The following is a 27,814-nucleotide window of genomic DNA, read 5'->3' as shown; positions in this document are numbered from 1 at the left end:
AGAAAGGTAAGCTTGACCCCCCCGCCCAGCCCGCACAGCATTACTGGGAGATATCCGGATAGCAAAAATCCGGATATCTCCCGAAGCCGAATTTGAGCATCCCTGCCTTGTAGTACATTATTCCAGTTCACCAAACTTAGTGCCTGCCTAATTTGATTGAACTTTGCTTTTCTAAAATTCATAGTTTTAGTGGTCCCGCTGCCCCGTGGCCTATCAGTCACCAGATCAAACGTTATCATGTTGTGATCACTATTTCCCAAATGTTCTTGAACCTGCACATTTGATACATTATCTGGTCTATTAGAAATGATCAGATCCAGTAACGCATTCCCCCTAGTTGGTTCCGTTACCATTTGAGTCAAGTAATTGTCCTGTAGTGCTGCCAGAAATCTACTGCTTTTACCAGAATGGGCAACCTCAATACCCCAGTCAATGTCTGGAAAGTTGAAGTCGCCCATAATTATGACCTCATTTTTACTTGCAGCTTTTTCAATCTGCTGTAGTAATCACAGTTCTGCAGCTTCATTAATAAGAGGTGGTCTGTAGCATACCCCAATAAGCAATTGGCAACTTTTATTTCCACCATGAATATTTACCCAAACGGACTCCACATCTTCGCAATCTTCCTCCATCTCATCGTTGAGGACAGCTGTAAAAGAATTCTTAACAAAGAGACAAACCCCTCCACCTTTTTTCCCTGTTCTATCCCTCCTAAACACATTGTATCCTTTTAAATTAGCTATCCAGTCATGGCTTTCATCCATCCATGTCTCGGTTATTCCCACAATGTCATAGCCTTTGTCATTCAGAATGAACTCTAGTTCGTCTATTTTATTTGCAAGGCTCCGAGCATTGGTTACCATGCACTTTATATTTTTACCATCACATTTACCAATTTTGTTTACACGAAATGGGCTACTTGAAGTTTTACCAACCTCCTTAATCTTTACACTGTCCCCACCCCCCTCTCCACCCCCCATAATGTTAGGCTCCCACTGTCTTTTTACCTTATCTTGTCTACATATTGAGACTTTATCCTCCCACCTCCCCCCAGATCCTAGTTCTTAGGGTTAGGCACCACCGGGGGGGGGGGTCTTAGGGTTAGGCACCACCAGGGGAGTTCTTTGGGTTAGGCACCATCAGGGGGGGTCTTAGGGTTAGGCACCACCAGGGGGGTCTTAGGGTTAGGCACCACCAGAGGGGTTCTTAGGATTAGGCACCACCAGATGGGTTCATAGGGTTAGGCACCACCAGAGGGGTTCTTAGGGTTAGGCACAAACATGGGAGGGCCCTGTGTGAGAGTAGGATTAGGTTTAGTTGAAGTAAAGTCTGGAAGGAATTTTTTCCCTTTTGGGGCTAATTGGACCATGCCTTGTAAGAGTTTTTCGCCTTCCTCTGGATCAACAGGGATATGTGAGGGCAGAGCCGTCACAAGGTTCTCCAGCACCCAAGGCTGAGACTCCAACCCCTCCCACCCACCCCAGCCATCACACACTTATTGCTATTAGACTAAGAGCCCAACCCCCCTCCCCTTTCACCACAACACCTTAATCTCTAGTTATCTGGCTTGCAGTCACTGCCATGTGTCCCCTTCTCTTATTTCTCGCTGCTTCAAACACAATAGGGGAATGATAGCTGAGTGAGTTGTGCGCCCCTCCTACACTGCGCCCTGAGGCTGGAGCATCTCTCGCCTTTGCCTCGGCCCGGCCCTGTGTGAGGGTGCAGGCTGATGTTGTACTTTGTTCTCTCGTTGAACACGATGGACGTATGTCGGTATCGGTAAATTTTACCAATGTTTTGCTATGCTCAGTGTTCTCCCCAGAATTTTTTTCCAGCCGGGTGGCATGAAAAAGTAGCTGGGTGGGTTGAGATGAAAATGCAGGGCAACTCTGCTTACAGAATAGGAGGTGGTGAGGAGGTGAGCTGATGACAGCCGGGTGGTCACCAAATCTAGCCGAGTGGAGCACCCAGCTAAAAGAGCCTGGGGAGAACACTGTATGCTGATTACGATTGTAAATATATTTTTGTTTTCATTCTCATAGATGATATTTTGCCGTTTTTATTACCGTTATTTTACCATATTTATTATTCTATCTCAGATAAAAAACTATAAAATTATTTTATAGACAATATCTTAAAATTGCGCCTATACCCGGCTATGCCCTTTTTTCCTTGCGCCCTTATTTCATGTATGCCCGCCAATGTATGTCTGGATTACATGTGGGAATAAATAAAATGTGTCTGCAGCCTTTTCCTGGAGATTGCATACAAGCAGGGTCGGGTTTACCATAAGGCACTGTAGGACATGCCTACAGGCTCCTGATGATGGAAAGGCAGCTCCCTTTTCTCCCCTAGTGTCACCCTCCCTGCCTTCCCTAAACAGTCCCAAGCAGAGTGTAAATGAGAGGTTACTCAGCCAGCTCTTGGAATTCCACTGACTAGATTTTCCTTCAGTTGGGGGCACCTCTAGCTACTTAATACTGAGGGTTCCTCTGGCTACGTAATGCTAGCAGCCTATGACGAGAAAGGGAAGTAAGGGAGAAGTGACAGCTGGGCCAGCCAGGATACTAGCGGTGCGGTTCGGCAGGGGTTTGTAGGTTCATGGAGGTTGAAGCCTAGGATGCCAGGACATCTGTGCCTATAGGCTGCTGTGATGTAAATCCAGGCCTGGCTGCAAGTCCCCTTTGAAGTTGACATGGCAGAAGCTGAATCTAAATTTTCTACAGTATCCCAACTTCTTTGGAAAGTTCTGCTGTTTTTCGAGGTTTTATTTTATAAGCACCGCTGAAATCCTCCAGGAAGCAATGCATAATGGCCTCAATTCATAAAGCATTACTGCATGCGGTAATGCTGAAAACAGCAGACTTTCCCGACCACTTAGCAATGTGTCAATTCATAAAGGCTGTCATCGCATGAAAAGCTGACATTACCGACCAGGGAGAGAAATTACCGACTTGGCTGTAGTTACCTCCAACACATGTCAGTAAATTGTCAGCAAATATCAATTCATAAAGCCTTCAACAAGCGGTAAGCCTGACGATAGTTACCAAATTCTCTGGTGAGGTGTTAAGAAGTTACCGACACCTCTGGTGAGTGCAAAGTGCAGGGAGCCGAAGTCTGTTTGAGTCATCTGTGCAAAGAGCCATCTGTGTGAGTCATTTGAGCGAGTCATTTGCGCAGGCAGGGGAAGTCTGTGCGAGTCATCTGTCTGAATCATTTGTGCGAGTCCTTTGTGCAGGGCAAAAGAGAGAATTGCCACACTGCTCTACTCTACCGCTCAATGGGCTGCGGTAATTTACCGACCTTCAACGGCAGCTGAGGAAATCTTTATGAATTAGCACACAGACCGGGAAAACACCGAGTGCGGTATTTTCCCGACAAGATTTTTTTTATCGCACTGCTTTTTATGAATCGAGGCCATATGTGTTTTGTAATTTGCAAAATGCAAGCGTTGTTTTGGGAGAAGTCCCTCGAACAAAGAGCATTGCTTTACAAGCTTGCAGACAAAATAGATGGTTATATTTTGCCAATGTCCTGTAATGCAGAACTGCTTCTCAGATCCAATCACAAGGAGGGCTGATTTGTCTCTTTTATTGTATGCGTAATGCAGGCAGATCAAAACAGTGATTCATTTTCTGAGAGTAAACATGCGGTTTTCTTTGCAGTCACTGATGTGTAATGTTTGATCCTCTAGATAAGGCTTCTATCTAAAGTGTACTCTGAATGACTGATGGCTCAAAGGGAACGTATAGGTGGGGGCAGAGCCGGGACAAGGTCCTCCAGCACCCAAGGCTGAGACACCAAAGTGCGCCCCTCCATCCCTCCCACCCCAGCCATCACACACTGATTGCTATTAGACTAAGAGGGCCACAGGGCCCACAACCTCCCCAACACCTTAATATGTAGTTATCTGGCTTGCAGTCACTGCTATGTATCCCCTTTTCTTATTTCTTTCTGCTTAAAACACAATTAGGAATGACAGCTGAATGAATTCTGTGCCCCCTCTTACACTGCGCCCTGAGGTTGGAGCCTCTCCAGCCTATGCCTCGGCCCAACCCTGGGTGGGGGTGAAAAACCGTAGTGAAACAGGAGGTTTAGGGCCCTTGGTCAAACAAAGTGCTTTCATAAAAGAGGCCATACATGGAATCAATAACTGAGGATGTCAGATCTACAGTCTTTACTTAGATGCAGAATTATTAAACGGAGGCTATAGTTGTTGTTTTGTTTTTTCAAGTAAACCTGTAGTGCAATTTTAAAGAAAAGTGAGATAATTACCAGAGAGAAGCATCTGGATAGTTCTCAGGCTTCCCCCACTGATCCAGCGCTGGTATTCTCTGGCTGGGTTCACATATGACATAGCGTGAAAGTCTGCGTTTTATGTCATGTTTTATGTTAATGTTGTATGTTTTAATTAGCGTTTTTACTGCGTTTGCAATGTGTTTTTCATGCGTTTTGCGTGCGTTTTCCTGCGTTTGCGGTTCGCATATACAATTTGCATACATTTTCCATGCGTTTTTATATTTCCATTTATGCAAATCACTTGGAGGACAACAGGAAGTGAAAATACAGTAAAAAATATTTTTTGGGGGAAAACTGCATACAAAAACGCATGGAAAACGCATGAAAACTGCATACCATTGCAATTCCATTCATTATGTGCGTTTTGGCAGAGTTCCTGCATATTATACAACAAAACCAGCGTTTTCAGAACACATACTGTAAATCGCAGGTCTCTGCATTTTTTTTTCTGCTTCCATTGACTAACATTGCTGCATAAAACGCCACGTTTTACATAATGCTAGCGTTTCTGCTATGTGTGCTCCCAGCCTCTAAACAAGTCAGATTTGCTCTCTGGGCCACACTCTCTCCATGTACAATGTGCCTGCACGAGTCCTGCAAGTGCAGTAGCACAGAGTGGCTTGTGCACAGCCTTTTCCTTCATGCATAAGGAGCTTTGTGTTACCGCACCAGCGTAAATAGGACTCACATAGGTGCAGTGCGGCTGCGCTCATACATGGAGAGTAGCACAGCTGCTGATTAGAAGAGGGTCCCAACAAACAGTGGTGGTGTCCAAGATGACACAGGAAACCTCTGGATCATCCAGAGACTTCCATCCACCTTGGTAAGTATGTCACTTTTTTTCTATGCGGTGTTCCTTTTAATCTTTTTCTGCCTGAAACAATTAGCATTCAGGTATGCAAGTGACTTTTCTCAAGTCAAGACCCGGTTGGACTATAGCATGACCTTCACTGATAAGGAATTGCAGCCATAAAACCCTTTCCTGGCAGAGAATGGCTTCCGAGGGCCCAATCACACTTGCTGATCGCAAAACGCTAGCGATTTTGCTAGCATTTTGCGCTGGCTTTTTTTGTCGATTAACGCCCAAAACAATTACCATTCACACCTGGCGATTTTTTAGCGATCGCGTTTTGCGCTTCTATAGCACTAAAACGCGTTCGCCGTGAAATCGCCTGTAATTGTGTTTAGTGTTTTTGGGCGATATGCGGCGATTAGTGAAAATCGCCCAAATGAGAACAGGCCCATAGACTTATTACCCTAGCGCTTTGAAAAGCGCTAGCGTTTGAGCGTTATGCCAAAATCGCCGGCAAAACGCTCAAGTGTGAATGGGCACAGAGCAGGAAAGAGATAAAAGGATCAATAGTTCATAGATTTTAGGCCTGGCATACTTAAATGAATGTGTAATTGAACAGACACAATGAAAAAGTAAAAACTTAAAAATGTAGATTTAAATATAAAAAATAAAACTGTGGGTCATCTAAAAAAGTCATTTTTAGGAGCAGCAGGATAGATACAATTGTTCATCTCATTAGTTTATTTTCACCTTTTGTTTCCTTAAAGGGATACTGTAGGGGGGTCGGGGGAAAAGGAGTTGAACTTACCCGGGGCTTCTAATGGTCCCCTGCAGACATCCTGTGTTGGCGCAGCCACTCACCGATGCTCCGGCCCCGCCTCTGGTTCACTTCTGGAATTTCAGACTTTAAAGTCCGAAAACCACTGCGTCTGCATTGCCGTGTCCTCGATCCCGCTGATGTCATCAAGAGCGCACAGCGCAGGCCCAGTATGGTCTGTGTCTGCGCAGTACACTCCTGGTGACATCAGGGGAAGCGAGGACACGGGCATGCAGGCGCAGTGGTTTTCTGACTTTAAAGTCAGAAATTCCAGAAGTGAACTGGAGGCGGGGCCGGAGCATCGGGGAGTGGCTGCGCCAACACAGGATGTCTGCGGAGAACCATTAGAAGCCCCGGGTAAGTTCAGCTCATTTTCCCCCGACCCCCTACAGTATCCCTTTAAGGTTGTATGCAATTGCTTATCAGTGAGGGTTATGCTATAGTCTGACACGGTCCCGACCCGGACAGAAACTGTCACTTGCATACCTGATTTTTAACTCTTTTGGGCAAAGAAATAAAAAAATGAACACAGCATAGTTACACTAGAGCCCTGCATCCGGTCGGAAACCCGCGGTTACCCAAATTGCGGGTCGGGTTCGAGTACCCGTTCTGATTATCGGGTTGCGGGTGGTGTCCTGCCTGCGGGTGCAGGTCGGGTTGCGGGTAGTGAAAGCAAGCAAGCAAGCATGAGATAATTTAGTCATCATTTAGTCAAAATTAAAAAAAAGAAAAGATCTTAAACACTTCTTTGGCTTTGGTTTGTGTATAAAAATAGGTTTCACTTACTTTAAAGCCTTCCAATGAGACTGCCAATGCACATTTTATAATAAAATGGAAAAAGCGGGTCGTTGGTCGGGTTGCTGGTCTGGAGGATAAAATATGCTAAAATCGTATAAAACGTTCAGGAGGCGGTGGTGGACCAGCCACTCCAAAACAGACACGACACTGTCGATTGAGGTAGTCACAATTTATTCACATACTCCTAGAAACAACTGTCAATGCGTTTCACAGGTATATTCCCGCTTCTTCAGGCAATAACAAATAGGAGTACACACAGTACAGTCTCAAGGTCATGATAATCGCCGCTGTTTGATCTTGGTTTTCTGATCTCTTTTAAGAACTCTTTTCTTGCTCTCTCTGGTAAATTTTCAGTGTGGCACAAAAGATTGTGTCCCAAAGCACAGTGACTACTTTTAACCACTTGAGAACCACGGTCTTAAACCCCCGAAGTGACCAGTCTATTTTTTACAATTGAGGCCACTGCAGCTTTAAGGGCTCGCTGCAGGGCTGCACAATTCAGTACACAAGTGATTCCCCCCCCCCTTTTCTGCCCACCAACAGAGCTTTCTGTTGGTGGGCAAGGATCGCACCCAGGGTGTTTATTTATTTTATTATAAATATTTATTTCTTTTATTTTTCGATAAATGTGTTTTTTGTTTTTTTTTACTACCCTACCTCCCTTCCCCCCGCCGCCAGCCAATCAGCGAGATCGGCTGTCATAGGCATTAGCCTATGACAGCAGATTGCCTTTGTGCATCTGGAGGGGACAGTCGAATGACACGGCTGTCCCCAGTACAGCGCTGCCTTAGATCGCAGCACTCTACAGTGTTAATAGATGCTGGTTTCACCGTCTAACAGTCTCCTAGTGGTGGTCACTCAAGCAGAGATGCGTGCGCAAAAATCACGCTAATCCAGTTATATATACAGTATATGTTAAATTTCAATACTAAAGCTTGTGGCTGGTGGCCACATTCTTGGTAGAATAGTAACTGCAAGTATTCTTTTCCCCTTCCTTCCTTACTACGTCACAGACCCACTGTAGTCCTTCTCCTCCAACTTCCTGTCTCCACCACAGAACCACTGTAGTCATGCTCCACCCCTTCCTATTTCCACTACAGAGCTAGTGTGGTCTTCGTGATGCCTTTGTAAATTATGACTGTCATATTTTGTCTATTTGTATGAAATCTTTGGTGGGGACTTTAAAGAGGAACTGTAGTGAAAATAACATAATGACTAAAATTACTTATTTTTTTAACAATATTTATTTATAAATTATTTATTCATTTTTGCTCTTTTTAAAACCTTTCCTAGCCCCAATATTTCATTCTGAAATGTATTACAGGTGGTGACATATTTAGTCCTGTCAGGTGCAGCTCTCCAGAATTTGTTGTTTCTGCCAGAATGCAATGGGGGAAGGGGGGGTCTTGCATATCTAATAAGCTTAAATCGAACCTGAGCCGAAGCTCAGGTTCAAAATTAATACTTACCCCACAGAGAGGGAAGTCTCAGGATCCTTTTGAGGCTTCTCTTGGTGGTTTGCAGTGCCCCTCTTCGTTGTGGCCACGTGGCTCCCTTTCCGCATTCATGGTGGCGCATTAGAAGTTCGAGCCTGCCTGCGCATGCGCAATAGCACGGAGCCGCAGCCTGGTTCGGTCAGCAATTGCGCGGCCATAAATGTGGAAGAGGAGCTATGGGGGACAGACCACCGAGGGAAGCCTCAATAAAATTTTGAGGCTTGAATCTCTTTAGGTAAGTATCTGATTTTGTACCCGAGCTTTGGCTCAGGTACACTTTAACCTAAGTATCATTGGGAGGACGGGGTAACGTACCAATACACAGCAAATATATAGGAAGCGTTTCTGATGCTAAAACCACCAAAATTACCATAAAAGTGGGTATCCTGAATTATTAACTACATTCTACTATACAGTGGCTTGCAAAAGTTTTCGGCTCCATTGAAGTTTTCCACATTTTGTCACATTACTGCCACAAACATGAATCAATTTTATTGGAATTCCACGTGAAAGACCAATACAAAGTGGTGTACATGTGAGAAGTGGAACGAAAATCATACATCCTCCCAAACATTTTTTACAAATAAATAACTGCAAAGTGGGGTGTGCGTAATTATTCGGCCCCCTGAGTCAATACTTTGAAGAACCACCTTTTGCTGCAATTACAGCTGCCAGTCTTTTAGGGTATGTCTCTACCAGCTTTGCACATCTAGAGACTGAAATCCTTGCCCATTCTTCTTTGCAAAACAGCTCCAGCTCAGTCAGATTAGATGGACAGCGTTTGTGAACAGCAGTTTTCAGATCTTGTCACAGATTCTCGATTGGTTTTAGATCTGGACTTCGACTGGGCCATTCTAACACATAGATATGTTTGTAAACCATTCCATTGTTGCCCTGGCTTTATCTTAAAGGCCCATACACACGTCGGATTTTTTTAAACGACGGGTCGTTTGGACGTCCTATCGTTCAGTCGTCCGGACGTCAAATCGGGCGTGTGTACAGTCCGTCGTTCAGGTGATAAGACTGGTCTTGAGCGATCCGCCAGGTGGATCACTCAAAACCGTTATCAGCTGAACGACAGACTGTACACACGCCCGATTTGACGTCCGGGCGACTGAACGACGGGACGTCCTAACAACCCGTCGTTTAAAAAAATCCGACGTGTGTATGGGCCTTTAGGGTTGTTGTCCTGCTGGAAGGTGAACCTCCGCCCCAGTCTCAAGTCTTTTGCAGACTCCAAGAGGTTTTCTTCCAAGACTGCCCTGTATTTGGCTCCATCCATCTTCCCATCAACTTTGACCAGCTTCCCTGTCTCTGCTGAAGTGAAGCAACCCCAGAGCATGATGCTGCCACCACCATATTTGACAGTGGGGATGGTGTGTTCTGAGTGATGTGCAGTGTTAGTTTTCTGCCAAACATAGCATTTTGCATTTTGGCCAAAAAGTTCCATTTTAGTCTCATCTGACCAGAGCACCTTCTTCCACATGGTTGCTGTGCCCCCCACATGGCTTGTGGCAAACTGAAAACGGGACTTCTTAGGCCCTGTTCACACTGCACGGGTTTCTAGCTGCATTTTGGAAACGCGTGCGGGAGGCCGACACGCACGACATCAGACAGTACATAGAGTGCCGCATGAGCTGGCCGCGGCTGCGCAGTCCGCTTAGCCACAAGTGCGGCTGCGCAGCTCTAGGGCCAACCCCCCGATCCACGCAACAGTAAATGAACCTCCCCACAAGGGAGATTTGTAATGGTGTGTGCTATTGGGGGAGGGGTTTGGGGTTATAGCCTCACTACTCATCTCTGCTCCTCTGCCTCCCAGACTGTAGGGATGCGCCATCTTCTCCACAGACCAGCCACATCTACCTAATTTTGTAGTTTCTGGCAGTGTCTCACCTGCACACGAGCCGCAGGGAGATGTAGTCCGTGAATGAAAAAGGAATAGGATGTAAAGGAAGATATCTATAGTACATAGGCTCCACCCCCTAAATCACATCCACACATACCACATTGTTGTTGTGTGCAACAGTATCTGAAATGTAAATGTCAGACCGTAGGATAAAGTAAAACTTAAACTTTTGTTAAATATTAAAAAACCTATTACATAGTTTGGAATATATCACGTGTTCACAGCAAATTGTGTCACAGTACAAACATATGAAAACAATTGGCTTGTCACAGTTTAAGAAATGATATTCAAAAGAGCCTGACGCTTGTTTCACGGTTCACAGCCGGCTTCATTGGAGGCCAGAAGCATACATAATAGAAATCGCGCTGCGCCTGTATAAACAATCCAACTACAATACTAATACAATTTAACAATAAATATGTATATCATCAAAATGTGCATACAATAAATAATTTGTTTCCCAGAAGTGAAACACTTTGCACAATTTACTACACAGGGAATACATCCTAAACTATTTAACTTTGTACTTTAGAACACTTAAAAGTTTTACTTTATTATACAGTCTGATCTGACTCTACAAAGCCCTGGTTATTGTTATGTTACAACAAAGCAGTGGTATGGTTATTTGTACCCTTGCTGCATTGTGGGAAATAGCTGTTTCCAACTGCCAAAAAAGCATGCAGCAGCTTCATCACCTGCCAACAGTAAAAATGTCACCATGTAATAAATGTTAGAATGTAAATCAGGGATTTAAAAGATTTTACAATGGGCAAACACTGACTAAATCAATTTTTATTACATTATTTTCACTGGAGTTCCTCTTTAAGGTCTTTTTTGGGGGATATGGGGGGAAACCCACACAAACATGGTAAGAACATGCAAACTCCATACCGGTAGGGTCCTGGCCTAGAGTTGAGACAGGGATGTTAGGGCTGCAAGACGATAGTGCTAGCCACTGCACCATTGTGCTGGAAATACTATACACAGTTCACTTGATGCTGTATTATACGTACTGCTACCAGGACCAGATTTACCTCACAGGAGCCTATAGGCACAGATGTCCTGGCACTGTAGACTTCGCTCTCCATGAAGCTACAACCCTCCACCAAACTGCTTTGCAAGTGTGCTGGCTGTCCTTCCTTACATCCCTTGCCTGTTACAGGTAGTCACACAGGTGTCCCTTAGTATTAGGTAGCTAGAAGTACCCAAATCAATATAAAGATTAGATAATTTAGTTTGATTATTCCGTTAGATTGAATATAAAGATTTTTCCAGCATGTCCAATCAGATTTTTCGGGAAAAAAAACGGGATAATCGTTCAAATTTCTTGATCGAAAAAAAAAATATTTTCAACTTTTATTAGATTCGATCATTTAGCTCGAATAAACGGGAAGATTGAACGTTTTTATTGTATCGTGTATGGGCACCATTAAATAGACTCAGAGATGAGTGATGAAGCCATTTTTTTACTTACCCGGGCCTTCCCCATAAGCATGGATGCGTCCTTCGCCGTCCTCGTGCAGATATCACAGAATTCTCCATTCAGCTGCAATTAACACTCGTTACACGGCTCAGTCTGACTGAGTGACGTCAGCTGGGATCTCCCGCGCTTGCGCAGAAGGTCCGCGCATGCGCAGAAGACCCCCCGCTGACGTCACTGAGCCGAATACCGGAGAAGATTGCGGCTTAACGGAGGCACTAAGGAGGACAGTAAGGGACACATCCATGCTAATGACGCTGGAGGAAGCCCCGGCTAAGTAAAAAAAAAAGGCCGCATGACTCATCTCTGAGTCTCTTTATGTAGCTAGTGGTGCCCCCAAGTATTAGGTAGCTACAGGAACCTCAGCATTAAGAAGCTAGAGGTTATCTTGACTGAAGGGAGATCTCGTCAGTGGAATGCCAAGGGTAGGGTGAGTAACCTCTGCTTTATACTCATCAGAACTCTGCATAGTGAGGGAGGCAGGCACTCTGGGTGGGGCAGGAGCCGCCTTTCTATCATCAGGCGACTATAAGCACGTGCCTACAGTGCCTTGTGGTAAATCCGGCTTTGAATGCTCCCAGTTCATAGTTCCCCATTCACTGTGTATTTCTTTACTTTTCTATTGGAAGGATAAAAAGGCTGTGGTCAGTATGTGTTTATAAGCTTCCAGAGGCGCTCCATGAGTTTTTTGCATTGTTGTAGCCACCCTGGCGTTCAATTTCCCCAGGATTTCTGTGCAAAAAGTGGTTCAATTAATATCAAATAATTTTCAAGCTTTTTTTTTGTGTAATCATTTTTGTAATATTTAAATTAATATAGGTTATTGTATTGAATTCAATGAAAAAAAAAAAAGTGTTTGCATTGAGATGTTGACGCTGTGTGACCCTGGTGTCCTCAACGCCGATCAGCGGGGGACATGTCATTGCCGAGGGAGAAGAAAAACCTGCCAAGGGACATGGTAGAAGGCACTAGGGAAGCTATCAGAGATACACGACGAGGGATCAGCATGCCAATGGTGAGTATAAGACCCAGATGTATAGCCAGGTATACAGGGAGCCAGATGTATAGCCAGGTATATAGGTTGCCAGATGTATAGGTAGCCAGATGTTTAGTGAGCCAGATGTTTAGTGAGCCAGATGCATAGTGAGCCAGATGCATAGTGAGCCAGATGCATAGTGAGCCAGATGCATAGTGAGCCAGATGCATAGTGAGCCAGATGCATAGTGAGCCAGATGCATAGTGAGCCAGATGTATAGGTAGGCAGATGAATAGGTAGGCAGATGTATAGTGAGCCAGGTTTGTGGGTGGGGGATCCCCCTTCTATGTGTGCTGATGGCCGAGTGGGGGCTCCCCCTTCTAAGCGGGGAGGAATACCCCTTCTATGCGGGCGGATGTCTGGGTGGGGGATCCCCCTACTTTGGGGGATGCCCTTTCTATCCGGCATGCTGTGGGTGTCCCCCTCCTCCCATCTCCTCCCTCACAATCCCCCCCTGCCCCCTGATCCTGCCTCTCCCCCCCCCCCTCTCCTTGTCTGAAGCACTGAAGCACCTTGAGGTGGGATCTACTCACCCGAGGGCTCTCTCCTGCTGCGGCTGGGGCACTTCCTCCTCCATTGCCGAAGTCTCATTCTCTGTGTAGTTACAGTACGAGGCTTGGTGACGTCACCAAGCCTCGTACTGTAACTACACAGACCGGGACTTCGGCAATGGAGGAGGAAGTGCTGCTGCCGCCGCAAGGGGGGGGGGAGGGGGATCGTGAGGGCGGAGATGGGAGGAGGGGGACACACAGCACGCCGCATAGAAAGGGGATCCCCAAAGTAGGGGATCCCTCACCCAGACATCCGCCCGCATAGAAGGAGTAATTCCCCCCCCCCCCCCGCTTAGAAGGGGGTGCCCCCACTTGGGCATCCGCACACATAGAAGGGGGATCTCCCACCCGCCCGCATAGCCAGCACATACTCTGCCCCGCTGGCTGCACAGGGATTCCCCAGGATGGCTGGATGCTAGTTCTGCACGCTGGGGGTAGCACAGATCGCTACCCACAGCGTGCAGACAGGCATCCAGCCATCCTGGGGAATCCCTCTGATGAGGGAAAAGTGGAGTGGGCGGTGCAGAGAAACTCCCTGGCAGTATTGACGAGCCTAACTCGTCATCACCACTTTCAGCAGCCAGGCTCGTCATTACCGACAGGGTGGTTAAAGGACAACCGAGAAGACTAGGGGCTAGATTCACTAAAGCGTGCTAAGTGTTAGCACGGCAGTGAAAAGCTGCTCTGCACGTGCGAACTACTTAGCACCCTTGTTTGCACGTGCAAAGCTTTTAGGCGTGATAACCGAGTTATCACGCTTTTGTGAATCAAGCCCTATAGAAGCTGCCATGTTTATTTCCTTTTAAACAATACCAGTTACCTGGCAGCACTGCTGGTCTGTTTTCCTGCAGAAGTATCTGAATAACACCAGAAACAAGCATGCAGCTAATCTGTCAGATCTGACAATAATGCTTGTTTGGGGTCTATGGCTGAAAGTATTAGAGGCAGAGGATTAGCAGGGCTGCCAAGCAGCTGGTATTGCTTAAAAGGAAATAAAAATGGCAGCCTCCATATACCTCTGTTTTCAGTTGATGAAGTAGGTTTTTGTTTTTTTAATAGACCATGAACTTTTTATCTTACTAATAGAAGATAATGTTACCTTCCATTTCAAATTTCCATCCAATATACCAATCATTAAGTGCTACTTGAATGGTAGTACACCAGTTCTTTTATGGTCCTCCTTTCAAAGTGCGGTGGCTTTTGTGTGCCCCCACGCATGCACAGCCTCTTTCATGGTTATCCCATGATAATTTATTTGCCAGGAAAAAGTGATTTTAATTTGATTTAATAAATACAAAACAAAGCACTATTAACCGCTTCTATGCGTTACCTGTTGCTGCATTCCCAATGCCGCTGTCCTCCAAGAGCGTTCATGGCACGCTGGCGCAGGGCTTTTTGGAGCAGGTGTTTGTATCCAGCATGCTTTCTGATGAACTGTTCAGGAAGGAAAATTGTTCATTAGTGATTTCACATAATTGTAATATTGCATTGTAATATGAGATTTCAGAAAAAAATGTAATTAAAAGGGACACTGAACAGGTTATAAAAACAAAATTTACACTTACCTGGAGCTTCCTCCAGCCCACCGTAAGCTGCGAGGTCCCCCGGCGTCCTCCTGGCTCCTTCCCTGGTCCCGGCTCCGATTACACGACGACTTCGGCCTGAAGTTGTCAGGTCTGCTTCCCGCTGCGGACGATCACGTCATCAAGGCGGCTGGCATGAGAGTCCTGCACATGTGCGGTTCTGTAAGATTGAACCACACATGAGCAGGACTCTCACGCTGGCCGGCATGATGACCCATAGCCGGATAACGCAATGCCGCAATCGTCCACAGCGGGAAGCATACCTGACGACTTCAGGCCGAAGTCATCGTGTAACTGGAGCCGGGACCAGGACATGGGGCCAGGATGATGCCAGGGGACCTTGCAGCCTACGATGGGCTGGAGGAAGCCCCAGGTAAGAGTACATTTTATTTTTTAACCTGTTCTGGATCCCCTTTAATTTTGTTCGTAACCATAATCAGGATCTGTAATTTTCCCAATTTCACGATTCTGGTCATTTCACAATTTTGCGTAATTTAAAGTTTGCAGCTTTCAGATGGGCACAGCAGCTGAAGGGAGAAGGGCGGAAGACAGCAAGGTACTGTACCAGGACGACTACAGGTGGCTGGAAGAAGCCCCAGGTAAGTTAAACTGGGGACCTTAGTGTCACTTTAGGTTCCCTTTAACCACTTCTCCACTGAGAGTTTTCCCCCTTATGGACCAGAGCAATTTTCACCTTTCAGCGCTCCTCCCTTTCATTCGCCAATAACTTTCATCACTACTTATCACAACGAAATGAAAAAAATCTTGGTTTTTTTCGCCACTGATTAGGCTTCCTTTGGGTGCTACATTTTGCTAAGTATTATGTTATTCTAAATGCATTTCAAGAGGAAAAATAAGAAAAACTGGAAAAAAAAAAAAGAATTGTGTTCCTATTCATTGACCTGTCTACTAACAGGCTATGACAAGAGCGCAAGCGGGAGCACACACAGCAGCGATCGCAGCGGGAGGCGTATATCTATGTCCCTGGAGAGAAATAGTCCTCCTGCAAGGCGTAGATGTTCCGCTGCCAGAGTGGTAAGTGGTTAAAATATAGCACAGCACAATATAATTTTAAAGAGTTTAAAAACATTTTTTCTCTGAATTTTTAAATCAATTTTCTCAAAAACTACCAAGGTCTTATGATTTTTTTTTTTACTTGTTCCCACTATTCTCCTTAACGTCGCATGCGGGCTTTGTTATTAATCGCTAAATTTGGCATGAAATTATGCAAGATGACACATAATTACGTGAAATTACAAATGGATAACAAAATCGAAAATTGAATTTACATATTATTACGCGTGGCCGTAGGTGCTAAATTTTACGTGAAATTTTGCGTACTGTATTTTTTTGGGACTATAAGACTCACTGCATCTTATAGTCCAAATGCAGGGAGTTCCTGACTTGTGAACGCCTACCAATACAAACCTCCAACCCGCCGCAATGTCGGGGTCTCCCTGTACTGTGCCCATTCAGAGGAGGACACAAGGGGACAAACGGATGACACAGGGAGACACAAGGTACAAGGGGGCGTGAGGCACAAAGGGGGCATAATCCACAAGATGCCCCTTCACCGTGGATGCACCAGGTTTAGTATATATTTTTTCCCCTGGTTCTTATGCTCTAAATCTAGGTGCGTCTTATGGTCAGGAGTCTTAAAGTCTGAAAAATACGGTAATCGTAATTAGCAGATTACGATAATCCCTGTTGTTTATGCATATACAAAATGTATGCAGCGCTTCCTACAGTGAGACTTTCCCATAGACTGATCACTCACAATTTCACAAATAATATATGCACTGCTGTTCCATTAGCCCACATTTCTCTAGTGAAAGTCCTTTCACCCAAGGGATATCTTTTCTCCATATCCACCTTTCACTCCCTGGACTCCTCCTCCGTCACTAATGTTTCCTCAAAAGGGCATGATAAATCAAAGGTTTTTTTGCATCAAGAGTGAAAAAGGCAAGTATCCTAAAACCAAGCAGCACCTGGATTGCATATGGCTTCTTAGCCAATGTAGGGTCACACATTGGGCTCTATTCACAAAGAGCCAAATTTTCAGCGAAATTTTACTGCTATATTCCCGCCAGCGGTAAACTCCGCATTTTTTCCACATTCACTAATATTTTCAGCATGTTTTCCGCATGCGGGAAAAAAGAGGTGGAAACAGCCATTATTCATGCGGGAATCATGCGGTAAAAAGGTCGCATGAAAAAATGTTTAAAAAAAAAAAAAAATTAAAGTCCACCAAGCACAGCCCTTAAGCCTCCACACTTCATTAAAGTCAATGGGATGCGGAATATATCACCTACTATTTGTAGGTGATAAAAAAAAAAAAAAAAAATCGGTAAAGAACGATGAAATGATGCGCCTGAACATTTTTGAGAATTGATTTTTATTGCGGAAAATACCGAGTTTTGCGGAAATTTTTCCGCATGAATCCCGCATTTTTACCGCACTTTTTCCGCATGTGGAAAAAACATGCGGAACATTTTGAGAATTTCAACTTAACGGTAATTTTGGTCGTAAACTTCCCGCATGTACTTTACCGCATGCGGGAAGTCTTTGAGAATAGAGCCCATTGTGCAATTACTTCTGCAGGACACACAGGAGCTGACAACACGTTAGCAGAGAGGCTGCCTCATCTTATTGTTATTATTTAGTACTTCTATAGCACCGACATCTTCCACAGTGCTGTACAGAGTACAGTCTTGTTTCTTAACTGTCCCTCAGAGGGGCTCACAATCTAATCCCTACCATAGTCATATCTCTGTATTAGTTTATGGATCATACTCTAGGGCCAGTTTAAGGGTGATGCAGTTACATTTTCTGTATGTTTTTTGGATATTGGAGGAAACTAGAGTGCTCGGAGGAAACCCGCACAGACATGGAGAGAACATAAAAACTTTGTGCAGATAGTGCTGTGTCTGGGATTCAAACTGGATATCCAGCACTGAAAGGTGAGCATGCTAACCACCATGCCTGCTCACACTCATATCCCCACCCTATCTCAATGGTGTGTTACCCAACATTTTAGGAACATGCATGCAGTGTGAATTAGGAGCCTGTTTGCCTGTAGAGTTGGGAAAAAAAGTCACATGATCCAGGGGCGTAGGGAGGGGCCACGGTCGCAGTAGTCATCTGTGTGACTGGGCCCGTGGCCTCTGAGGGGCTGAGGGACTCGTCTTCCCCACGTGCTGCCGCTGAAGGGTCATCAAATACTCACTTTGCCACGATCCACGCGCTGCACCTACAAACTTCTTCCTGTCCTGCGTTACAGCTTACAGTAAGAGTGCCCCCTAGGGGCCCTGACAATGCTTTTGACAGAGACGCTAGGCTTGATACCAGACTTGCACAAGTTACTGTATATGCTCTGTTTATAGCCTAAGGAAGCGGGATATGCCTGCAAAACGCATTGCACTTTCTGGAGTAAATACTATGTATATACTGTATATTCTGGCATATAAGACTACTTTTTAACCTTTGAAAATCTTCTGAAAAGTCAGGGGTCGTCTCATACGCTGGGTGTCATTGATGCTGGGTGATACTCCCTATCCTGTTACCGCCTCTCACATCTCGCTGCTGAGGACTGTAGTGAAGCGGCGCAGGGGCACATGTGCAAGGTCTGAGAGGCAGAGAAGGAGGTAAATAGGATACAAGGGTGGGCCAGAGGGGTGAAAGAGGCGTGTTTTATGGGCACAGCGCAATCTATTTTTCCATACTGCTCTGATAAACAGGTAGACAAGGAGAGCTGACCAATCCACTTAGGGAGAGGGAGAGTTGACCAATCCAACCAGTCAGTATTCTGTATACTGTTATATATTGGGTACCACATACAGTACAGCACCAATATCTGTTCATACATAGCACCACTATATGAATTTTTTTAATTTGGTGTGCGTTGGAAAAAGGGTAGTCTTATACGGCGAGTATATGCCAAACTCTATATTCTAACTGGTAAAGTTGGGGGGTCGTCTTATATGCCCAGTCGTTTTATATGCCGGAATATACGGTAAATATTTTTGTTGCATAATATCAACAGTATCTTGTGTCTGAGTGCTGTGATTAGGCTAAAATTACAGAGTCGCGGTAATACACGCCCAAGCACCCCCTCTTTAAATTCCCATAAAAAGGCCCCTTTAGCTGTAAAAATTAAGCTCCGCCTCTGGCTGTGATAGCACCACCCATTCCTGCTGTAAGCCCCACCCACACCCACAGGAAGCTCCACCCCATCTGGGACACTTTGGAGTCAAGAGGTCATACAGGAATCCTAGTATAACCATCCCCACAGCTGTGTGGGAGCAAGTAAGATGGTGTCTCTCTGAGAGCAGTGACCTCTCCCTCCCCCAACATCCAGTGTCCTCTCCCTCAACCTTGCACCCACAGGAACCTTTCCCTCCACCTAGGACCCATACTGAACTCTCCCTCCCCAGCATTAGCACTGCAGTGATCCTGTCTCCCCCAGCACCCACACTGACCCCTCCCTCCCCCAGCACCTACATTGGCTTTTCCCTCCCCCAGCAGCACCCTTCCTGTCCCCACTAGTACCCTTCCTGTCCCCAGCAGCACTTATTATTATTGAAAGTGCCCACTTCCCCCATCCATCCCAACTCACTCCCCCTCCGCTCTGTCACCAAATCGCCGCTCCCATCGCTACTCCAGCTAGCATGTCACGCTAGCTTTATACTGGAGCGCACACGCTGGGAGAGGAGGAGGCGGGGGAGTGTCCGTACTTCTGCCGTCATGATGTGAAGGCAGAAGCGAAGAGTATAGGGATGTCCGGGTGAAAGGTCAAGAGAGTCGGGCCGGTACCGGCAGCTGTAGGAGACGAGCGGGTCCCGACGGCAGGGAACGAGGGCAGCGGTAAGTATGTGTATTTCTTTCCCAACACATTGCAGCTTCTATTACACCACACCCTGTTGGCTGTGGTATCCTGTAAGCCCGTTTCCACCACAGTAAATCTGCATGCATTTTCTGCATGCAGATTGGCATAACCCATTATAGTTATTGGGCCTGTTTCCACTAAGCTAAAAATCTGCGCGGTTTGCTGTGCAGAAAAAATCTGCACAGCAGAACCATCAGAATTTACCTGCCGCACACACGCGCGCGATTCGCTGGTAATGTAATTAATAGGAAAATCGCAAGCATTTTCGTTTAAAAACCCATGTTAGTGCATACCGGCATCGACAGGGTTAAAATCGCTTACTGCAAACCGCGTGAAAATCCGCATACAAACATGAACGAATCCGCAACCGCATGTGGATTCGTTGACATGTTTTCCGCACCTGCTCAAGTGGAAACGTAGCCTGATGGATTGCATACTCAGATCCTTAATCATTCTGTTTACGCACTTCATTGCTGAAGGTCATTTGCCTTGTTTTGAGACCCTAATGGTCCCTCACTATTTTTGTTGTTTTGGTTTCATGTTATACAGTTTCCAATTACTAAGTGCATCAAGTATTTGCAATAGCACTTATATGTTTGCTGGTTTATATAAATGGTTTAGGAGGTGCAGCAGCTAAACCACCCTACCCCACCTGGACTTAATCTATCTAAGCCCTACCTTCAGAACTACTTATGGCCTCATTTAAAATATTATCTCATAACCCTAAGGGCCTTAACTCGCCTATAAAGAGACAGAAAGCCTTCATCGACTACCAAAAATGTTCTCCAGACATTATTTGCCTCTGGGAGACACATTTCTCCAAAAATTCCACCCCACCCCAAGATATTTTCATAGGAACTTCCAACGCTGCTACACCCCCTCAGCCTCTAGAAAGCAAGGAGGTACTTCCGGTTCCGGCGCCTGGATGTGAGGAGGAAGAGAACAGAGCTCTGCGATCCGTGCCCGCTCTTACCGGCCTAACGCGCAGCTAAAGTGCCCCCACAGCTGCAAATCCCAGCCCGGAGGCAAAAGGAAACCCTCACTCACCACCCAGCCTTTTATGGACCGCTATATAGCGCGATCCACCCACAGACGCCATAACGAGGAAGGCGAGGAGGGGGGAGACAAGATGGCGCCCGGGATGCAGCATGTTAGCCCATATAGAGAATGTAGCACGTAAGCCCATATAAAAAACGCAGTCCATATATAAAATGCAGCACGTTAGACCGTACGGAAAATGCAGCACATTAGCCTATATAGAAAATAAATAGGTAAGCCCAAAAATAAAATGAGCACGTTAGCCCATATAGAAAATGCAGCATCTTAAACCATATATAAAATGCAGCACATTAGCCCATACAGAAAATGCAGCATGTTAGCCCATATACAAAATGCAGCACGTTAGCCCATATACAAAATGCAGCATGTTAGCCCATATACAAAATGCAGCACATTAGCCCATATACAAAATGCAGCACGTTAGCCCATATACAAAATGCAGCACATTAGCCCATATACATAATGCAGCACGTTAGACCATATACAAAATGCAGCAGGTTAGCCCATATACAAAATGCAGCACGTTAGCCCATATACAAAATGCAGCACGTTAGCCCGTATACATAATGCAGCACATTAGCCCATATACAAAATGTAGCACATTAGCCCATAAACAAAATGCAGCACGTTAGCCCATATACATAATGCAGCACGTTAGCCCATATACATAATGCAGCACGTTAGCCTATATACAAAATGCAGCACGTTAGCCCATATACAAAATGCAGCATGTTAGCCCATATACAAAATGCAGCACGTTAGCCCATATACATAATGCAGCACATTAGCCCATATACAAAATGCAGCATGTTAGCCCATATACAAAATGCAGCATGTTAGCCCATATACAAAATGCAGTACGTTAGCCCATATACATAATGCAGCACATTAGCCCATATACAAAATGCAGCATGTTTGCCCATATACAAAATGTAGCACGTTAGCCCGTATACAAAATGCAGCACGTTAGCCCGTATACAAAATGCAGCACGTTAGCCCGTATACAAAATGCAGCACGTTAGCCCGTATACAAAATGAAGCACGTTTGCCCGTATACAAAATGCAGCACGTTTGTCCGTATAAAAAAATGCAGCACGTTAGCCCATGTACAAAATGCAGCACGTTTGTCCGTATAAAAAATGCAGCACGTTAGCCCATGTACAAAATGCAGCACGTTAGCCCGTATAAAAAAATGCAGCACGTTAGCCCATATATAAAATTAGCCCTGATATAAAATGCAGCATTTTAGCCACTATACAAAATGCAGCATCTTCGCCAATATACAAAATGCAGCATCTTCGCCAATATACAAAATGCAGCATATTGGTCCATATATAAAATGCAGCACGTTAGCCAATATACAAAATGCAGCACATTGCATATGGAAAAGCAGCATTTTAGACCATATACAAAATGCAGCAATGTTAGCCCTAAAATAAAATGCAGCATCTTAGCCAATAAACAAAATGCAGCATATTGACATATATATAAAATTCAGCATGTTAGCCAATAAACAAAATGCAGCATGTTAGTTCATATATAAAATGCAGCATATTGGCCCATATATAAAATGCAGCACGTTAGCCAATATATAAAATGCAGCACTATAGCCAATATATAAAATGCAGCACGTTAGCCAATATATAAAATGCAGCACATTAGACCATATGGAAAACGCAGCACTTTAGCCCATAGGGAAAATACAGCAATGTTACATGTGGCACTTGCGCCACGGTTTCCAGATTGAAAGTTCCAGGACGGAGGGGCAGAGCACAGCACCACAGCAGCAAATAGCAGGAGCATGACAGGAGCATCACATCCCTGGCACCCAACACAGAAAGCAGTAAGCATGACAGCCAGGTGGACTGGTACAGAGGTAGGGGCGGAGCTAATTGAGTGGTCGCAGTGTTACAGCTGTATTTTCTATTGCATCGGTGAAGCCGGCCCAGGGTGAAATGTCCCCCCTTTGCTAGCTGTACACTTCAGGGGGACCGCCACGGGTCTCCATGAGGCTCGCAGCAGACCCCCCTATCGCCAGAAAAGAGAATAGGGCCCTTGGCTAAGGCCGCCATAGCAGCTACTATGGCTCCTATGGTAATTGCTATGCCACTTGTGCTGGAGGAGGAAGAACTCCGTGTAGGTGCTGGGAGGAGGGAGAGGTCAGGATGGGTGCTGGCAGGGGGTCTGTGTGGGTGTCGGGGGAGGGACAGGTCAGTGTGGTTGTTGGGGAAGGGAGAAGTTAGTGTAGGGGGTGGGGGAAGGGAGAGGTCAGTGTGGTTGTCGGGTAAGGGAGAGGTCAGTGTGGGTTGTGGGGGGTGGGAGAGGTTAGTGTGAGTGGTAGGGGAAGGGAGAGGTCAGTGTGGCATGAACGAATCCGCAACCGCATGTGGATTCGTTGACATGTTTTCCGCACCTGCTCAAGTGGAAACGTAGCCTGATGGATTGCATACTCAGATCCTTAATCATTCTGTTTACGCACTTCATTGCTGAAGGTCATTTGCCTTGTTTTGAGACCCTAATGGTCCCTCACTATTTTTGTTGTTTTGGTTTCATGTTATACAGTTTCCAATTACTAAGTGCATCAAGTATTTGCAATAGCACTTATATGTTTGCTGGTTTATATAAATGGTTTAGGAGGTGCAGCAGCTAAACCACCCTACCCCACCTGGACTTAATCTATCTAAGCCCTACCTTCAGAACTACTTATGGCCTCATTTAAAATATTATCTCATAACCCTAAGGGCCTTAACTCGCCTATAAAGAGACAGAAAGCCTTCATCGACTACCAAAAATGTTCTCCAGACATTATTTGCCTCTGGGAGACACATTTCTCCAAAAATTCCACCCCACCCCAAGATATTTTCATAGGAACTTCCAACGCTGCTACACCCCCTCAGCCTCTAGAAAGCAAGGAGGTACTTCCGGTTCCGGCGCCTGGATGTGAGGAGGAAGAGAACAGAGCTCTGCGATCCGTGCCCGCTCTTACCGGCCTAACGCGCAGCTAAAGTGCCCCCACAGCTGCAAATCCCAGCCCGGAGGCAAAAGGAAACCCTCACTCACCACCCAGCCTTTTATGGACCGCTATATAGCGCGATCCACCCACAGACGCCATAACGAGGAAGGTGAGGAGGGGGGAGACAAGATGGCGCCCGGGATGCAGCATGTTAGCCCATATAGAGAATGTAGCACGTAAGCCCATATAAAAAATGCAGTCCATATATAAAATGCAGCACGTTAGACCGTACGGAAAATGCAGCACATTAGCCTATATAGAAAATAAATAGGTAAGCCCAAAAATAAAATGAGCACGTTAGCCCATATAGAAAATGCAGCATCTTAAACCATATACAAAATGCAGCACATTAGCCCATACAGAAAATGCAGCATGTTAGCCCATATACAAAATGCAGCACGTTAGCCCATATACAAAATGCAGCACGTTAGCCCATATACAAAATGCAGCACGTTAGCCCATATACAAAATGCAGCACGTTAGACCATATACAAAATGCAGCACGTTAGCCCATATACAAAATGCAGCACGTTAGCCCATATACAAAATGCAGCACGTTAGCCCATATACAAAATGCAGCACGTTAGCCCGTATACATAATGCAGCACATTAGCCCATATACAAAATGTAGCACATTAGCCCATAAACAAAATGCAGCACGTTAGCCCATATACATAATGCAGCACGTTAGCCCATATACATAATGCAGCACGTTAGCCCATATACAAAATGCAGCACGTTAGCCCATATACAAAATGCAGCATGTTAGCCCATATACAAAATGCAGCACGTTAGCCCATATACATAATGCAGCACATTAGCCCATATACAAAATGCAGCATGTTAGCCCATATACAAAATGCAGCATGTTAGCCCATATACAAAATGCAGTACGTTAGCCCATATACATAATGCAGCACATTAGCCCATATACAAAATGCAGCATGTTTGCCCATATACAAAATGTAGCACGTTAGCCCGTATACAAAATGCAGCACGTTAGCCCGTATACAAAATGCAGCACGTTAGCCCGTATACAAAATGAAGCACGTTTGCCCGTATACAAAATGCAGCACGTTTGTCCGTATAAAAAATGCAGCACGTTAGCCCATGTACAAAATGCAGCACGTTTGTCCGTATAAAAAATGCAGCACGTTAGCCCATGTACAAAATGCAGCACGTTAGCCCGTATAAAAAAATGCAGCACGTTAGCCCATATATAAAATTAGCCCTGATATAAAATGCAGCATTTTAGCCACTATACAAAATGCAGCATCTTCGCCAATATACAAAATGCAGCATCTTCGCCAATATACAAAATGCAGCATATTGGTCCATATATAAAATGCAGCACGTTAGCCAATATACAAAATGCAGCACATTGCATATGGAAAAGCAGCATTTTAGACCATATACAAAATGCAGCAATGTTAGCCCTAAAATAAAATGCAGCATCTTAGCCAATAAACAAAATGCAGCATATTGACATATATATAAAATTCAGCATGTTAGCCAATAAACAAAATGCAGCATGTTAGTCCATATATAAAATGCAGCATATTGGCCCATATATAAAATGCAGCACGTTAGCCAATATATAAAATGCAGCACTATAGCCAATATATAAAATGCAGCACGTTAGCCAATATATAAAATGCAGCACATTAGACCATATGGAAAACGCAGCACTTTAGCCCATAGGGAAAATACAGCAATGTTACATGTGGCACTTGCGCCACGGTTTCCAGATTGAAAGTTCCAGGACGGAGGGGCAGAGCACAGCACCACAGCAGCAAATAGCAGGAGCATGACAGGAGCATCACATCCCTGGCACCCAACACAGAAAGCAGTAAGCATGACAGCCAGGTGGACTGGTACAGAGGTAGGGGCGGAGCTAATTGAGTGGTCGCAGTGTTACAGCTGTATTTTCTATTGCATCGGTGAAGCCGGCCCAGGGTGAAATGTCCCCCCTTTGCTAGCTGTACACTTCAGGGGGACCGCCACGGGTCTCCATGAGGCTCGCAGCAGACCCCCCTATCGCCAGAAAAGAGAATAGGGCCCTTGGCTAAGGCCGCCATAGCAGCTACTATGGCTCCTATGGTAATTGCTATGCCACTTGTGCTGGAGGAGGGAGAACTCCGTGTAGGTGCTGGGAGGAGGGAGAGGTCAGGATGGGTGCTGGCAGGGGGTCTGTGTGGGTGTCGGGGGAGGGACAGGTCAGTGTGGTTGTTGGGGAAGGGAGAAGTTAGTGTAGGGGGTGGGGGAAGGGAGAGGTCAGTGTGGTTGTCGGGTAAGGGAGAGGTCAGTGTGGGTTCTGGGGGGTGGGAGAGGTTAGTGTGAGTGGTAGGGGAAGGGAGAGGTCAGTGTGGTTGTCAGGGAAGGGAGAGGTCAGTGTGGATTGTGGGGGGTGAGAGAGGTTAGTGTGGGGGGTGGGGGAGGGAGAGGTCAGTGTGGGTGCTGGTGGGAGGGAAAGGTCAGTGTGGGTGATGGAGAGGATAGTGTGGGTGGAGGGAGAGGTCAGTGTGTGTGTGTGTGTGTGAGGGGGGTGGATGAGGGAGAAGTTACTGTGGGTGCTGGGGGGGGAGGGGTCAGTGTGGGTGATAGGGGAAGAGGTCAGTGTGGGTGTATTAATGAAGGATAAGTTACTATGGGTGCTGGGGGGAGGAGGGGTCACTGAGGGTGAAGGGGGGGGGAGATCAATGTGGGTGCTGCTATCAGGGATGCACATTCTCACCTGCTCCCAAATTCCTGTCAGGGCTGCCTCTCCAAAGTGTCCTGGATTGGGGGCGGAGCTTATCGCGGCCGGGGGCGGAGCTTATCGGAGCCACCTTTGTTGTATGTAGAAAAAAGGCATGTGGGGGTCGGGGGGATGTGCCAGAGCCCCTCCCCTCTGCACGTGATCCTCTATGGTGACAGAGCCACATCTGAGCTTCCAGTGCCGACAGCTCCGGGGTCACGTGACAGGCTCTGTGCTTTTCCAATCACACAACACTGCTCACAGCTCCCCATCACCGCCCCCTGGAGGCCCCAATTAGCAATACAGTGTCTGCCGGAGAGCCCTCCTCCATCCCCAGCAGCTATCTCCCCTCTCTGCCTCCTCTCACCCCCGCAATCTGCCCTTGAACAGCCGTATCCCCGCCGCTAGTGCTGTGACCGCCAGGGGGCGCCCATGGATCGGGGGATTCCCACATGAAAGCGGCGACATTCCTCCGGGATTCCTATTCGGGTCTTCGGGGGGAGTCCGGAGATGGAGATATGCGGGTGGTCCCGGGTTTGGGGGGTCACCGATCGCCTGAAAACCCCGCGAAGAGGCAGGAGAAGAAGCACAAGTGTGGCACAGCTGCGTGCAGGGGCTGTGTCTGTTCTCAACGTGGTCCGCTCTGTGGCTTTTTAAAAGAGGTCCGCTGCGGGAGCGAGGCATTCGCCTAGGGACAGCTGAGCTGAGCCGAGCGGGGCGCCTCTGCCGCTGATCGCAACTCCGATGTCAAAACGGAAGGAATGTTTTAGTAATTATTCTTTTTTTTTATTATTTAAACAACAATCATAGAGCGTCACATAAGGATTTCAATACAGCAATTATGGTAATAAAAGCGATATATATATATATATAGTAGCCAGAGAAATAGTAATGTAAGCAGATGTACCAAATGATATCAGAAATGATGGCTATATATACCTGACAAATAACTAATAAAAAATCATATATGTATTTTTTTTTGTTTTATTGAAAAGGTAAAGCAAAGTCGTTATATACAAAAAAAGCCAACAAACCTCACTCAGTAATCATTACATCAGTGTGAATTATGAATAGAAGACAATTTAATCAATTCCCTGGTACAGAATACATTATCAATTACATGCAAACAGTACTGGCATGCTGTAAATTGTCTTTCCAGATGAAAACTTGACTGATCAGTGACAGCTGTTTTTTTCCCACCTGATGACCTCACAATACTCAGCTGGGTATAGAGGATGCTGGGTTGACCTCACAATACTCAGCTGGGTATAGAGGATGCTGGGATTAACTGATGACCTCACAATACTCAAATGGGTATAGATAGAGGATGCTGGGATTACTTGATGACCTCACAATACTCA

At 45.7% G+C, this 27,814-nt stretch overlaps 1 long non-coding RNA gene across 1 annotated transcript in view; it reads right to left on the bottom strand.

Moving 5' to 3' along the window:
• The window catches only part of LOC137541379 (uncharacterized), a 73,294-nt gene extending 46,592 nt beyond the window's left edge, over window positions 1-26,702 (bottom strand). The window contains exons 1-2 of the long non-coding RNA XR_011025138.1: window positions 26,451-26,702; window positions 14,507-14,610 (exon numbers count right to left, since the gene is read on the bottom strand). This is a non-coding gene — a long non-coding RNA (uncharacterized lncRNA). The remainder of the gene's footprint in view (window positions 1-14,506; window positions 14,611-26,450) is intronic.
• Window positions 26,703-27,814: the final 1,112 nt, after the last annotated feature.

Source organism: Hyperolius riggenbachi, chromosome 12 (assembly GCF_040937935.1).
Source record: "Hyperolius riggenbachi isolate aHypRig1 chromosome 12, aHypRig1.pri, whole genome shotgun sequence".
In the NCBI taxonomy this organism is placed as follows: domain Eukaryota; kingdom Metazoa; phylum Chordata; class Amphibia; order Anura; family Hyperoliidae; genus Hyperolius; species Hyperolius riggenbachi.
This window is presented reverse-complemented; position numbering and strand designations above follow the sequence as displayed.